The sequence below is a fragment of the Lynx rufus genome, unplaced genomic scaffold (genome assembly GCF_022079265.1).
Source record: "Lynx rufus isolate CCGP_SWC_20201006 ecotype Redwood Valley unplaced genomic scaffold, mLynRuf1.p SCAF_7, whole genome shotgun sequence".
NCBI classification, from domain to species: domain Eukaryota; kingdom Metazoa; phylum Chordata; class Mammalia; order Carnivora; family Felidae; genus Lynx; species Lynx rufus.
This window is the reverse complement of record NW_025814889.1, coordinates 113,874,973-113,891,031: the sequence shown is the minus strand read 5'-3', so window position 1 is coordinate 113,891,031 and position 16,059 is coordinate 113,874,973. Positions and strand designations below refer to the sequence as shown.

Sequence of the window (16,059 nt, the reverse complement as noted above, 5' to 3'; positions counted from 1 at the left end):
TTTGTAGTTTTAAGGTGCTCCTAAACAAGTAAGCCTTAGGTTGTATTAATAGGATTGCCACCATTTCCTCAACAATTTATGGAATATAATTGACGCCAGCTTTTTTGACTACAGTTTTAACTTAGCTAACCAGTTTCTTTTGATATTGTTCAGAGTGTCAAACGATAGAAAATGATAAGGCTGCCAATTTCACTTCCAGTTGAGGATTTTCGATTCTGTAAGTGTTTTCTGTCCTCGTAGTTAAATAATCTTAAAAGGAACATTTTGGAGTTCAACCTCTGACTTTCATAGGAACCTTTGCATGCTGTTTATCGTTTTGATGTTGATGAATATCGAGAGGTCTGTGCAGCCATCTTTTGGCAGAGAGTTTGGGAAGCACGACTGTAGGGATTCTGTAATTCACGAACCTGGGACCGAGTCTGCGCTCACTTTGTGAACATGCAGGTCGAAGTGGTAGTGAAGTTTATGGTTCATACCAAGTGGAAACTGGGCTGGGTGGGGGTGGGGGGTGGGGAGTGGGATAGCTTAAAGAAAGCCTGTACCTATAGGCATTTTTAAAGACATTCAAATCTAATGCTTAGTGCCTTTGTCTAGGTATTTTATAAAGGGACAATGTTTTTGAAGCTGTCAGGAACTGCTTGATTATAAGCCTCTTTCCTCGTGCCTTTTAGTTGTGAAGGCCGTTTGTGACCCCCCTTCTGATGATAGAAGGGTGATTAAGTGTAGGCCAGACATCTAACATCAGGACAGAGATCACCAGGCAGGAAATGAGAGTAGAGTTAACTGCATTCCTGTATTTGGAGACTATCACATCAAACAATTATTATTTCAATCATAATAAATAGAAGACATGGTCACCTGTGGGCACATGTACTTTTAATAATTCTCTGAATAGGTGATCTCCAAAGTACCTTTATGTCATTCTCCTAAAGTATTTTTGCGTGTGTTTTCATGTGAGTTTGCACAAGCACATGGTACATTTTGTAAACAAATATATTGGGCATGTACTAAAAATTCCATTGATAGGGGTGCCTGATCAAAAATACTTTCTCTAGATCACTAAGGTAGATGAGGGTTTGCTCTCTTAATAACTTGTGATTATTATGTTAAGTGATACGGCTTCAAATGAGAAACTGGTAGCACTTCAAAGAAGGTTATCTTGTCTAATTTTAGCTTCTTAAGTCCATATTTATAAAATTAAGACATTTTTTACAGCCAACAGAAACCCCAAATTAAGTGTTCTACCAATTCAAAGTCTATGTGCTCCTCTATATTAAACTATATACTGCTATGTGCTGAGATCCACATTTTATGTTTTTAGAAATTTTCTTTTTAAACGTTAGGGCTCTTGTAACATTTCCTTTATTTGCATGCATGGTTGTAAAAGAACTGAGTTCACGTAGTTGCACACCAGTGATTACATTAGCCTTAGCATTTATGGGTTAGCCAGAAGTCTCCTGTATCTTTTCTCTCTGGTTCTGAGCAATCTGTAAATTTGTAGGAGGGAAAGATGACTGCAAATTGGACTTTATTTGATAAGATTCTATAAATGGGCATAAACCTAAAATGGTAAGATTTGACAATGGCACTGTAAACAGGATAGATGTATCTTCCAGTCCTGATTTATAACAGTTTTGTCCCCTCGAGTCCGTAGACTGAATGGAATTGTATTTCCTGTAAATTACACTGGTGAGCCTTCAAATTACTGATGTACGTTCTTCGTTGACCTCTCAACAACTGGGTGAGGTTGACAGGTAGGTAGGTCAGTATTTTTTAATCTTCGTGTTCTGTGGTTAGAAAGCTGAGGCTTAGGGAGTTTAAGTAATTTGCCCCAAAGTCAAATGGCTAGTAAACAGCTCATTCATAATTTGAACTCGGGCCTTTTTGACCCCAGAACCTGAACTTTCAACTATTGGTATATTGAGGTGTATGATTTATTTACCGTGTTTCACATTGTTGCAATATGCAGGTTTTCATTTCTCATTGCTGGTTAGCCATCATTTTCAGCCTTTGGAACCTCATCGCTTTCCATGCTCAGAAGGCAAAAAAACCTGTCTTAAAACCAGGCTTCTTTCTTCAGGAGGCATTTGGGACTTATTATAAAGAATACTAGTCATGGACTCAGAGGAATGGGTTGGAATGCAGGCCTGTACCAGCTACTACTTTGTGACTTTGGGCAATTTGATTAGCCTCTCTGAGCCCATCGCTCCGTATGTAAAATGGGATAAAAATAAGTCCGTTATACATGAAAACATCCAGCAAAGAATGGTTGGATTTTGGGGAGTTGAATACTTCAGTATAGCATGGAGGCAAATTCAGCAGGTGGTTTTCTTGGTTTCGTGAAAATTTGACGTCACTGTGATCGGTGGGAGTTTCTTGAAAGTCCGCTTTGGCCAATAGCTGTGAGAAATGTACTTGTGATTTTGAAATGATACGGGAAGAAAAAGGAAGTCCTTTTTAAAAGTGAAAATACAGATAACCCAGGTGTTGAGCGTATTTATTTCACAGACTTTGCTGAGCTGGGTCCTTAACATTGTGCTTTTCAGAGCTATTTTCCCAGTAGAGGACAGAAAAGAAGGACTCCTTCGGATCTTTTGTCTGTTGAACACCTTCAAGTGAGAGATGCCGCCACACTACCAAATGTGTCTAGCCAGGCAGCCCCGCGCAGTGCCTGCTTGAGGGCGTTATCGTGTTTGAGTGTTGTACCTCCTCGCCTTAAGAAGTAAGTTGACTTTTCCCAGGGTTTGCCGCCCTTCGAGCCATTTGTATCTGGCCATGCTTTTGTGGTTTTTTCCAAACAGAACTCGCTGGCTCTCAATCCCTTCTTAACCTAGAGTGCTGTGAGTACTTCCTCCACTCCCAGGAAAAGCAGCCTTTTTGTAAGTGACCAGTTTGGGTTTGAGTTGCTTCTTGTGGTGTAACCGGATGCAACGTTTGCTTGAATCACTGATAACGTCATCGGCTTGTTCTAGTCAGTCACGAGTGAACCAGCGACCACGCGTTCTTTTTAGTTTAAACCCCGGTCCCTTTCTCTGGCGAAGATAACCTTCATTGAGGAGCTTGCTGCTGGGTTGTATAGCATGACTGCGTGCCTTAATGAAGTAGGTACTCAGCCAGCCGGATGGCTTGCTGATTTATTTTGCAATAGTATAGGAAACAAAGAGCCCTATTCTTAAAAGAACCTCAAGAGACTTCCAGGCAAAGTTCCTTTGGCCCCTTCAGAAGTCTTGCATTTTACTGCCCCTGTGAGCTTCAGGCCTGCTTGGAGTTGTGGGTAGCCTTAAAAATTAGTCAAGGTGTTCCTACAGTGTTTAAGATGGTGATGGAAGAACAAGAGTTTGGAATTAATTAAAACAGGGTTAAGGTGGCCAGTCAGGGTTGTTAGAACAGTTATCCCCTGAGAGAGGGTAGTTCCGGTCATAGGGTTAGAGGTGGGGCCTTATGTAATAGTGAAGCGTCACACACAGGCTCTCTTCTCCTAACTTTCAGCTTCTTGCATTTCCCCCATTCCCCTGTCCAAGGGATCCCTCTTGGGATCCTTCCTTTTTTTTTTTTTTGTTTTTTTTTAATGTTCATTTATTTTTGAGAGAGATGGAGGGGAGGAGAGAGAATCCCAAGCCAGCTCTGCGTTGTCAGCACAGGGCCTGACGGGGGGGGGGGGGGGGGGGGGGGGGGGCATTGATCTTAACAGCCCTGAGGGCACCACCTGAGTTGAAACCAAGACTTGGACCCTCAAACAACTGAGCTACCCAGGCACGCCTCCTGGGTCCTTTCTGATGGTTAGAATATGACCGTTTTGTCCCGTATCTACCACATTCATTAAATACTCATTGAGTCCCTCTGTGTGCCATGTACTATCCCAAGGACTCACAAATAGTCATCGCGTCTGCCTTCAAGGGGCTTCGAGCCTAGCAGCAGAGAGAAGTCCCCAAACAAATAGAAACACTGGAATCTACTAAGGGAAGGAAGAGGTGAAGTGGGGTGTCCCAACCGCAGTGATGGACACAACGCCTGCCTTCATTCTTCCCAGAGGAAGACATGAACCGAGCTGTGTCAGTACGATTTGTTTTTTATCTCTCTTTTTCTCAGTTTCGTCTTTTTCCGCAATTTTATCTTCTTTTTCACTTATTCTCCCCTCTGCCTCATCAGTCCTCGCTGTCACCGCATCTGGTTTATGTTGCACCTCATCTACAGCGTTTCTTAATTCGTCATGACTATGTTTTAGTTCCTTCATCTCCACAGCAATAGGTTCTCTGCTGTCTTCTATGCCTTTCTCAAGCCCAGCGATTAATCTTATTGACTATTAGTCTAAATTCTTGTTCAGTTGTATTGTTTGTGTCTGTTTTGAGCAATTCTTTAGCTGTCATTTCTTCCTGGAATTTCTTTCGAGGAGAAGTCTTCCGTTTCGTCCTTTTGGCTGGTTTTCTGTCCCTTATGTGTTTTAAAAGCTTGTTGCGTGCTCTGCACCTGTGAGCACTGCTATGTTAAAGGAGGGTCATACTCTGTCCAGGGCCTGGCCCTTCAGGAGGTGTTCTTCGGAGTGCGTTATGTGCTCTCGGTTGTTGGGACTCTGGTTGCTTTATCCCCCTACTCCTAGCGATGTTTTGGACCCTCCACCAGGTTTGCTTTGATTTGTTTGTTGAAGTAGCCCATTGACCCACCAGGTTGTCCCCTTGGGCCCCTGGAGACATCTCTGTCACTCTGCAGCCGGACTCTTGGAATTCAAAGTCCTCTGTCCTCAAGACTGCTGTGTTTGAGGGATGAGGGAACTTCAGGTCCCCCACCATGTTGGATCTCTGCCTGAGCTGCGTCTGTAGGGTATGTGGGGATTTGCGTGAAGAAGGCAGGACAGGGGACAGCGCACAAAGTCTGGCAGGAGAGCAAACGGTGCTTGGGAAGGATTGAGAGAGGCCAGGATGAGTGGAGTGGAGGAGAATTAAGGAAGGGAGGCCACATCACGTGGGGCTTCGTAGGTAGAGAGCGACCATGTAATTTGGTCGATAAGTTTATCGGCTGAACTGTGACCCTTGAGAGTAAAACAGAGTGCAGTTACTAATTAAACCCAGACTATCAGCAACTGGAACAGTCTCCTCGCTTTTACAGGCCATGTTAAAGTATTATTTCTTTGAATAAAGGCCGCTCAACCAGCAACGTATCTACTTTCTAGTAAACATGTCAAGGAGTTAGAATACCTTTTGCAGTCCAAAAGGAACCCAAACCGAACTCAAGAGTGTTTTCTTCAGAATAGCTGGATTGCTATGATTTGTTTTGGTACAAACAGTAATGACTTTCATGTTCTAAAGGTTTAACACAGAAAGTTGGTTTTTAGCGTAAGCTGCTAGATTAGAGGCACTTTCATGGTGTATGAAATAGAACAATTGAAATTCAAACATATCTTTGATTATTGTCCACGGTTTGTTGTTACTGTTGTTATAGCACTTCCCGTTTTTGCAGTGTTTATTAAATAGAATTAAAAAAAAAAACAGTTTAATTGTGAGTTTACATTTCTAGTGGAAGTAACTCCTAGACGTAGCTTTCGAGGTGTGGGCCACCTAAATCTTTTTTCTTTAAATTGCTGTAAAAATGTAATACAACTAAATGTATAGAATTCAGTGGATTTTGCACACCTATGAAATCCACACCCCAATCAAGAGATAGAACATTTTTACCACCCCAGAAAATTCCCTTTGGGGACAGTTAAGATTTGGTTAAGAAATATGTTTGGGGAGCCAGGCCTCAAAGTAGAAATGAGTTGTTTTCCCTCTCCTCTTCTTACTACTTTATTTTTGCTCCCTAAACATGCGGTAATGGTTACTTTAAACATGAAGCAAATTGTCACCAGAAGAAACCGTTGCCTTTCAACTAGTTATGATTTAGTGGTTACTAATATTGTACATCCCTGCCTAATTTGCTATGGCTTTTAGTCTTTTAGAGTGAGTAGTAAAATGTGAGTCATATCCCTATCACTGACTCACAAGCTTACTAAGGAGTGCTTGGTGTTTGTTATTAGGCCAGAACTCTAGAATCGTGATCAATTGAAAAAGATTGTGATGATGCAAAATTTATATAATGCTCCCCCTTGTTTCATTTAGCCTGGTTATGCCACTGTCGTAGATCTTGTAGCTAAGAAGAGACAAGTGTTAAACCTATATATATAGCTGAGTTCTAGCTAGCCTTGAACACTTTCTCCCATCTCAAAATTCTCGACTCCAGTTGCCAAAGAGCAATTAGAATATTCACCTAAGTTACAGCACAATCAGTTGTGAAATTGACTGAACCCGCTGTGTGCCACTGTCTTTAAAGATTATTGAATGCAGGGGTGGGAAGATTTGTCCTAAAGAGACTGTTAATAGTTTGAGATCTACTGAGAGAGAAGGAAGGGAAGAAATTCACCAGTGATTAAAAAGGGGATTTACTTCTTATTTTCCCTGTAGATTAAGTGTTCCGATTTGGAACCAGATCTTAAATTAACTCTTCTTCGGAGAAGGACAATATGTTCTGTTTAACAAAGCCTCTGTTGCCAAAGCAGTGGTGGGTTGTGGTGGGGATGGTGATGAGTGACAATAATACCTAATATTTCAATACCAGTTGGACTTTTCCTGCTTACGCTCCAATTACGAAAGGATGGCAACTCAGTGGAGATGTAAGGAAAGCTAAAGCCAGATTTGGTTACCGGAGATTTGTCAATAACCCATTTCCAGTCGGAGAAACCCCTCCTCCAGTTGCCTATTCATTTTCCTAGTAGATTCATTCCTCGTTTTAAAAAAGTTTCATGCATTAAGCACAGGAAAATTCAATATGGCACTTCATTACATGCATGTTGGAAAGGATTTTATTTATTTCAGCCTCTGCCCTCTTACTGATTAGCTTTCCCGGTAGCACCAGACAGCCTTAGCCACCCTGCTCTGCTGATCGGCTGCTCTGCTTCTATAAAGTTCCGACCCGCTGCTGCAGGCACTTCCTGTAGATTTCGGAATCTCAGCACTTGTGAGCATCCCCTCCTCATCACAAACCTGTAAGAGTAAACCTTTGGTACTCTAGTCATCTCTGAGTCAAAGAAATGTGGTATGTGGGTGTTACAGCTTGCCCAAGGTCACAGGGCAATGGGAACATTCGAGGCTAGAATCCAGGTTTGTCCTAGGTCAAGCACCAGCCCCTAGTATTGCATCCCAGTGCACTGCTTTCTGATCCCATTGTATTGCAATTGTTTGCATTTGTGTCTTATTTCCCCATTAGATGGGAAGACCTTAAAGTCTGGAACTCTTAGAGCAGAGCTTCAGCAGATGCTAAAATTAGTTAATCTGTGTGTCTGTAAGTCTTTGCTGAGTATCTGCTCTATGCCCAGCATTGTTCTAGGCACCTGCAGATACAGCTGTGAACCAGACAAAAATGCGTACTCTCCCCAGAGAGCGGGGGAGAACGAGCCGGGAGACGATGGTAGATCAGATGGAAGGAGGTAGAAGATCAGATGGTGATAGTGGTAAGGAGCAGAGCTGCTCTCTTGTTGCCGTGAACATCGTACCAGTTGTGTAACACTGCGTGGGCCCAGCAGAAAGGTGTGATAGGGAGCCGTGGTGGGGGGGGGGGGCACAGGTTGCTATTTTAAGTAAAATAAGGAAGGCCTCATTGATAAGGTGGTATTTGAGCGGAAACTTGAAGGAGACCAGAGAAACGGCCTCGGAGATATCTTGGAAAAGAACATTCCATTCAAACAATTGAATGAATTCCCAAATCCTTCCAGGCTCCTTTCTCCCCAAATACATAATTGTAATTTGGCCTTCTTGGACTCTATTATAATGTCAACAGACCTGGTTCCTGGCAGTTGTTTTCCTGACCACTCCTTACTTCCTCTCCTGGTTATTGTATGCCTTTGGAATCAGCAGACCAGAAAACCCAGCTGGATATATATATATATATATATATATATATATATATTTTTTTTTTTTTTTTTTTTCTCCTCTTCATTTTAGAGGGAATTGCCAATCATATTAAATAGACTGATAAGAAGACCTGAATTAAAAAAAAAAAACTGATTTCTTTAAACTCTATCTACAATGTAGGTGCCGTGTTGTGAAATGAGACATGAGAATTGGTGTTGGGTATGGTAGGGGCCCAGTGTTTTGGGCAATGTAGATGTCCTATCTACAATGTAGATGCTCAGTATTTTGTTCTGATGTATAGCTAGACAAGCTGATGGACAGCATTGAAAACAGAAAGGGTGTTCTTGCCGACGTTCGGATACCTGGAAAATTCAGTTATCCAAAATGCCTATTCCTTACAGAACCTGAGATCGTAGTACCGAGGCTGGTTATCATGTAAAGCCCATGGCCTTTCGTTTTATGGAGGAAATGAGAGAAGAACAAGGGTAATATTGCCATCATCATACATTTGCTCAAAACTCATGGAATACTTGCTCTTTTGAAGGTGCTGGCAGGTAAATGTCCTGGTGTTAGGATATGAAATGGAGATTTCTCTGGTTCCACTTGCCTTCTCAAAATTGAATGAAAATGTGCTTTCTCAAATAAATTTCATTGTGGATTCTACCTCATCCATGCTCCCAGCCCCAGGAGTAAGACTATCCCCTTCCAAACTGTTTGAAGCTTGCTGTATCCAGTTTGGGTAGCCTTCCTTTGGCTCTGTAAAACTTTGATGAGGACTTTTGGCATTTCAAGGTTGAGTCCGAATCACTCAGCTATGATTCTCCATCATCTGAGAGTCCAACCAAGCAAAACTAAAAAGGAAGCAGAAATCTCAGTTTCTGGGTTTAAGAAAGAGTCCCTCTCAAAGCTCCCCCAATTAGCCAGATAATCCTGGCCATTTGACCAAAATTGGCAGGGCGAGACTGTGAGGAGATATATATAGTGATGATAGGCCCTAATGATGATAGGCCCACAGCCCGAATTCCCTAATGTTAAATTTGGGAACACAAGTAAAATAACCATGTTAATTTGAAACTGGGTATCACGGATACAGATCATGATTATAGCCTTGTGAGTCTGCTAATAATATTTATGGCAATAATCTGTGGCATTTCTCCCAGAAGATTTCTCAGATTCTTCTGTGTGGATTAAAGTTCATTCTGTTACCAGGATGCTGGCTCTGATCCTCTGGCCCTGAAAGGTGTGTTTTTGCCCTTCCGTTTTCAGGAGGAAAGTCCTGCCTTCATTTCTTAATGAGCGTCCCTTTGTTTTTCTTCCTTCCTCCTACTCACACTGAACTTGTCAACTTAGATAGGAAAACACTCTACTGTGTAGAATAAAATAAAAACATCTAAATGTGTGGTTGGACAAGCTTATTTTTAAACTTAGTCATTTGATGTAACACTGTGTTAGGCAATAATTAAAGTTCTGATAAGGCTAATTGAAATGGAGTTATTAGTTGACTTTTTCCTAGTTAAGAGGTTTTAGGGTATTATTAGGGTAAAAATATATTTCAGTATCTTGGGTACAACTCTGGCTTAATATAGCTTTTTTTTTCTGTGAAAATTTTCATTTCACTAGAAATTTATTTCAGGGGAACAAAACTCAAGACTTGTGTTCATGTGTGGGTGGGTGAGTGGGTGGGTTACATATGTGTTTGCTGGGAGAGTGGAATGGGTAGATTTAGCACTGGAAAGAAGAGAGTAAAATTTAAGAAATGGTGAAAAAGGAAATCTGCGTATATATGGGTACATTTGAGTATTACGTCTATGTCTATGCATGCCCTTAAATTAGTGCAGGGAAAGAACTATGCCGATCCACTTTAAAAACATTTTAAAATATGGTTTCAGGGGCGCCTGGGTGGCGCAGTCGGTTAAGCGTCCGACTTCAGCCAGGTCACGATCTCGCGGTCCGTGAGTTCGAGCCCCGCGTCGGGCTCTGGGCTGATGGCTCAGAGCCTGGAGCCTGTTTCCGATTCTGTGTCTCCCTCTCTCTCTGCCCCTCGCCCGTTCATGCTCTGTCTCTCTCTGTCCCAAAAATAAATAAACGTTGAAAAAAAAATTTAAAATATGGTTTCTTCTGATGCCTGGGCACTGATTTTGATAAAAGAAAGTTACAGAGAAAGAAAAACACATATGTATATTTCCTTTTCCACTGTCATCACACCCGAAAAGTATGTCCCCTAGGTAAATAACATTTAAAACCTTATCTTTTTTTCTTTTAAGTTAATTTATTTATTTTGAGAGAGAGAGATTGAGAGAGAGAGAGAGTGCATGAGTAGGGGGAGGGGGAGAGAGAGAGGGAGAGAGAGAATCCCAAGCAGGCTCCGCGCTCAGCACAGAGCCCAACTCCAGGCTCCACGCAGGCTCGAACTCACGAAGCAGTGAGACCACGACCTGAGCCGAAATCCAAGGTCCAAAGCTTAACCAGCTGAGCCACCCAGGTGCCCCCAACCTTATCCTTTTGCTTTAGAAGGGCACACCTGGCAGAACTGGTGAGCCAGGAGGGTGGCTCTCTCGGAAGCGTCGCAAATCCCCCAGGGCTCGGGATCACCTACGGTGCCACAGCCTCTCATCAGAAGTGAGGTCTCTCTTCTTGTCGGAAACTGGCAAACCGCAAGGCCCTAGCCACCCGGTGGTGGAGAACCAAAACTCCCAACAGTCGGAAGGGACAAAGTAGCCAACGGAGCGGCGCATTACAGAACGGAAGGGTGATGTTAAAATCCCATTTTTAAACTTAGACCCAGATGGAATGCCCGTTTTGACCTTGGCCCCAAGACAGTGGTGTGGAGCACCAGTGGTAGGTTGCGGCTGCCCTGGTGTGAAGGAGGGATTATAGATATTGCTTCGTTGCTGCCGCGCCCAGGCGAGACTTGGCTTCGTGTGGACTTCATTGTGTTCTGGCATTAGTTTGGCCACCAAGCTCAAGTTTGGCCAGTAGGATTTCAAATTAAGAACACGAACAATGGGTCTCAACCCTTTTCCTGCTTTGATAGGCAGTGAGACAGAGTCCCAAACCACAGTCCCATGGGCATTGCAGGTTATGCGTGATCCAGATGCACTCTTTACTCTCCCGGGCGAGACCGTATTAGGATGTAGGAGGGGCAGGAGCATGCTGAAGGCGATGACGTCTGCATGCTGACGGTCGACCATCTGCGACGAGTGGTACCTGATGTAACCCGCCTGCAGACTGCAGCTAGGGTCACCCTAGCCCTCAAAGGCTCTGCTGTTCAAACCCCCATTCTGCGGGCCTGATAGTCCCGTGTCATTCTCAGGTTTTTGCGCATTACTGGGGAGAACACCCTCTCCTCTGAACTCTGCCCTTGAACCCCTGTCTCCGCTGGCTTAGGTCAATTTAGAGACCATTTTACCGGCCGGAGTGGGCTGTTCTTTTTGCATGCTTCCCAGACGGGTAGCTCGACCTCATCTTCATTTGGGCAAATACTCACTTGTAGAAGGCATCCCTTTATCCAGATGAATTTACCAAAGGTGTGTGAAGACAAAGGACCTTGCAGCAACATAGACATCTGGAATTATTGGGATGTTTTCAATGCTTCAGTCATTTCTAATCCCAAGCCCTAGGTCCTTTCTCTCTCCTTTCTTTCCCTTTCCCCTACCTCCCACTGTCCCCTCTCCATACTTCCCTCCCCTCCCCCTCCTTCCTCTCTTCTCTCCTGCCTTCCCTTCCCCTCACCTTTCCTTCCCTATTCTTTCAGCTTCCTTTTTTTTTTTTAAATATTTATTTATTTATTTTTAGAGAGAGAGAGAGAGAGAGAGTATCATAAGCAGGCTGTCAGCACAGAGCAGGATGCGGGGCTCACCCTCAGGAACCTGAGCCCAAATCAAGAATCCAATGCTTAACCAACTGAGCCTCTCAGGTGCCCCAAGACTCAAATTCCTAAAGGAATAAGGAGACCAAGGCTGATGCTGCCTCTTTCTGCTCACTGAAGGAGAAGCAGTGTTTTCCTTTTTTTCTCCTCTCTACAATCATTTTCCAGGTGAGGTCGCAGAGAAAGGCAAGTGATGAGGAATGAGAGGACAGATTAAGTCTTCAGGACAAGCAGAAAGACTGCAGAGGCATCTGTGTTTACTGAGACACCCAAAGAAAGCCTGAGGGGCAAGAGAGTGGGGGTTTTAGACACCGGCTCTGGAGTCTGAGATTTCCTCCTTGAACCTGGCCCAAACACTGCTCCCATGCCAAGAGACGATGCACTTTCTCCTCTGAGTTCCGTCTTCTGTGCCTCTACAATGGAGACGGTGATGCATCCGATCTTCAACTCTGAAATTCAACCTCTGAGAACAGGTTTTTGGGTTTTTTTGTTTGTTTTTTTATTTTTTTTTATTTTATTTTTAAAAAAATTTTTTTTTCAACGTTTATTTATTTTTGGGACAGAGAGAGACAGAGCATGAACGGGGGAGGGGCAGAGAGAGAGGGAGACACAGAATCGGAAACAGGCTCCAGGCTCTGAGCCATCAGCCCAGAGCCTGACGCGGGGCTTGAACTCACGGACCGCGAGATCGTGACCTGGCTGAAGTCGGACGCTTAACCGACTGCGCCACCAGGTGCCCCTGTTTGTTTTTTTAAATCTAGATTTGGCAAAAACACTTTAGGCAGTAAGACCTGGCCCAAAGAAGTAGTCTTCCTCCTACTTCCGTATCTGTCCGCCCGTTTTGCTGCACCCATATGAACACGGCTGAGTTCCAGCCCCCACTGGAAGGGATTCATACCATGCTGTGCACACTCCGTGTTGACTCCCTAGAATCCGAGGAAATGCTAGATTGCAGAAATGCAAGTGGCCCTGGGGGTTTGGGATAAGACAGTCCACCTCAGAGGGTGTTTGGGATCCTGAATGGGATAGACAATAGCTGTGTGGGGGTTAATGTAGGACCCGGCACGGGAATAACCACCCAGTAAGTGCTGGCCATTTTTACCACCCTACTGTGGTCTTGAATGAGAGCATGTGTGTATGTCTGGCTCCAGGAATAGCTACAAAACTTCGTGTTAGGAAGTACTTAAGAGCCTGGCGTTTACGCACTGGCTTATTTTATATCTGTTGTTTATATCTATCTTGAGTGTTGAATTTGCTTCCGATTTTCTTTTTAGATGCCTTCTCAACGCCTTCTGACCCCATTCTTTTTATCTGAGGGAAAATAGCATTTTCTCTCTCTGTAGCACTTAAATATCCTTCTTCTCTGATCACGGGAACCAGAGAGCTGTTCCTGGTGGAGCTGCAATGCCTTTCTCTGTGAGTGGTGATTAATGGCCAAAAGATGCTAGATGTGAATCAGTAATTCAATAAAGCTCTCAGGACATTAACTCAGGGGCCAGGCGCTAAGAACTTCTCAACAGGGACAACTTCGTGCGGGAGATGGAAACACACACAACGTAAAATCTTGGCTGTCAATGTACGATGATTTGTGGGGGGATGGTGGTTTTTCCTTTGGTGTTTTCTCCCTTGTAAAACCTGTTGTCTGAAGTAGGTAAGATTCCTTCTCCTGCACCTAAACTTAGGAGGTTGAGTGTGAGGAAGAATAAGTGGGTCAGGCTGGAAGGGTTTGACTGATTGAAATTAAGAAAAAAAAACAAAAAAAACACCCCACCTTTTCTCCCATAGTGATAAGATAACCACAACATCCCTCTCTTGTAAGAAATCTTGATGCTTAGTTAAAAAAAAAAAAAAAAAGATGGCGGCAAACTGTGGCTTCGTTGTGCCTGTCTGTGCCAGCTTCCCAAACTCTGGCTGAATGGAGACTATGTTTGGGTATGCATCCCGTGAAATATTCTAAATTGCTGGGAGTATTTGTTGTTGTTGTGTTTTGTTTCGCTGTTAAGATTCTGGATTCTTGGAACCTAGTCTAAAGATCTGAATTTCTGTGTTGTGTTCATTAAAACCAAACAAACAAAGATGAGCTGCAACAAATCATTCTAAGAGAAAAGAAGACACAAACAGAGCACTGAGAATCTAAAGTTTTAATAACATTTTATGTTTACTTCGTAAACCCAGCTACAAGTCGTTTCTTACTGACAGTTATTTTAGAGGCCAAAGAAAGAAATTTGTCTCGTACACCATTGCCATGAATTTTTTATGAAATCCACATTTATTTCCTCTTTAATTGTCATGGCTTTCTGGGTTCTCTTTCTGGGCATGGCATGCACAGCCCCTCTCTCTCGTTCGTGTTGTCTCAAGGCAGAAATAGAGAATTTGTGTAAAATGAAAGCATTCATAATCGAGGAGTTCGGGGAAAAGAAGGAAATCACAAAAGCTTTTCCTTATCCTGTAAGGGAAGAGTGCAGGTAGCCACTCATTCTTGGTCTTCTGTAAGGGCACCCATGGAGGCCTCTTGAGAATAAATTAATCAGCCCCCAGAGGTCAGCATGGCATTTATTCCATCTTGGGTATGAGGTCTGATCTCGAACTCAAACAAAATAGAATTTAACCTATTTCTGTGTTGTTGTTTTTTAAATCTCTTTCTGAACGTATACATTTTCTTGCTTCTTAAAAATTTTTTTTTCCATTCCAGTTATTGTTTGTTTTTATTTGAATTGGGTTCAAAGGTAAATGTAGCCCCTGGTGTCTTCCCTCTTCTACAGTAAAAACGCATGCATGCAAAGTGCCCAAAGAATAGGGAAAAGCATGGCTTGTTCTTGAGTGATATGATCAGTAAAAGAAGTTGGATTTGGAGAGATCTCTTGAAAGGGGCCTTTGAGGTTTATAAAACTTTGTTTTAAACTGTGTTTGGGTCTATTTTAGACGATCCAGACACATTCATTGTGTCTAAACCTCTTTTCCTTTTCTTTATTTTTAAAGACGCAATTAACATCTGATTTTATGAGCATCAACCAATGTGCAGGATTCAGCTCAGCATTAATGAGAAGTCAGAGGTCATAAAGACACAGTCATAACCGCCAGGAGTTTATAATCAATGCAGAAAAGGGATTGATAAAATCTAACAGTAAGACAGAGTGTCTTGTGTCAGGATAAAGGCGCAGAGTGAAATGGTTTATTTAGGGAAGGCTTCATAAGAAGAATGGTGTTTTAACGAATTTTTGATGGGTTGAGGGATTACCAGTAGTGGAAAGGGAATGATGACAAGACTGTTGCGCATAAGTTCAGTGACCAGAGCATTCCAATGTACCCAGAGTTCAAGCTGTGTGTTTAAACTAAGGCGTTGTCCTAAAAAACAAAAATAAATAAATAAATCCTCATTTATTTACTTAAGTACTAGGTGGCTCAGTCGGTGAAGCGTCCAACTCTTGATTTTGGCTCAGGTCACGATCTCACAGTTCCTGAGCTCCAGCCCCTCGTCGAGCTCTGTGCTGATAGTGAAGAGGCTGCTTGGAATTCTCTCTTTCTCTCTCTGCCCCTTCCCTGCTCATGTGCGCTCTCTCTCACAATAAATTAATAAACATTAAAAAAAATGAGTAAAGAAATAAAAATGGCAGTCTAGGACAGAAGAAATGCAAATAAACAAATGAATCAGAGTACGTTTCTCACTCCTGGCACAGAGAGGAAGAAATCTGAACTGCGGTAGTGTTTGGAGGGTGGTTGGAAAGCATCACAAGGTTCTGAATCTTGAAGCAACAAAACTTTGCTTGTGGAAATAAGAGGAAAACACAAGTCCCCCTTACCCTTTCGACTTGTAAGGATACAACTTTTCTGGGGCTTTCTAAGGAAATTTTATTTCAAGATTCTGCTAGGTGGGCGTTCTCTCTTCTCTAAATTGAAATGTGAGGATGCCAACTTCTGTCTTTTCTTTTCTCACCAACTTCTCTTTGTTCCCTCTCTCACTGCTCTCGTTTTCCTTCCCTCATTAGAGTTCTCTCTCTCTCCTCTGTCTACCAGGAAGGAAGCACAAATGCCCTCTTACATTTCAGAGGAAACTCCAAGACCATCTTCCCCAACATCCTTCCTGTTTCATTAAGCCAAAACCTAGTGATCATAATCATGGCGGGACCCTTGCCTTCTGTGGATTAGCAGAGTAACAGATGGCCCCAGGTTTGCACTGTGAGAGATGGTGTTTCAAGTTGAGACTCTAAAGTCAGATTGCTCAGTTCTGACACTTGCTAGATGTTTAATCACACATAAATTACCGAACCAGTTCCTCAATTCCCTCACCTATAAGACGAAAATAATATAGTA

At 42.9% G+C, this 16,059-nt stretch overlaps 1 long non-coding RNA gene across 1 annotated transcript in view; it reads left to right on the top strand.

The window, feature by feature from the left end:
* Nucleotides 1-518: 518 nt before the first annotated feature.
* Nucleotides 519-16,059, top strand: part of LOC124502434 (uncharacterized) — a 94,180-nt gene continuing 78,639 nt past the window's right edge. Inside the window, exon 1 of the long non-coding RNA XR_006959906.1 lies at nucleotides 519-2,722. This is a non-coding gene — a long non-coding RNA (uncharacterized LOC124502434). The remainder of the gene's footprint in view (nucleotides 2,723-16,059) is intronic.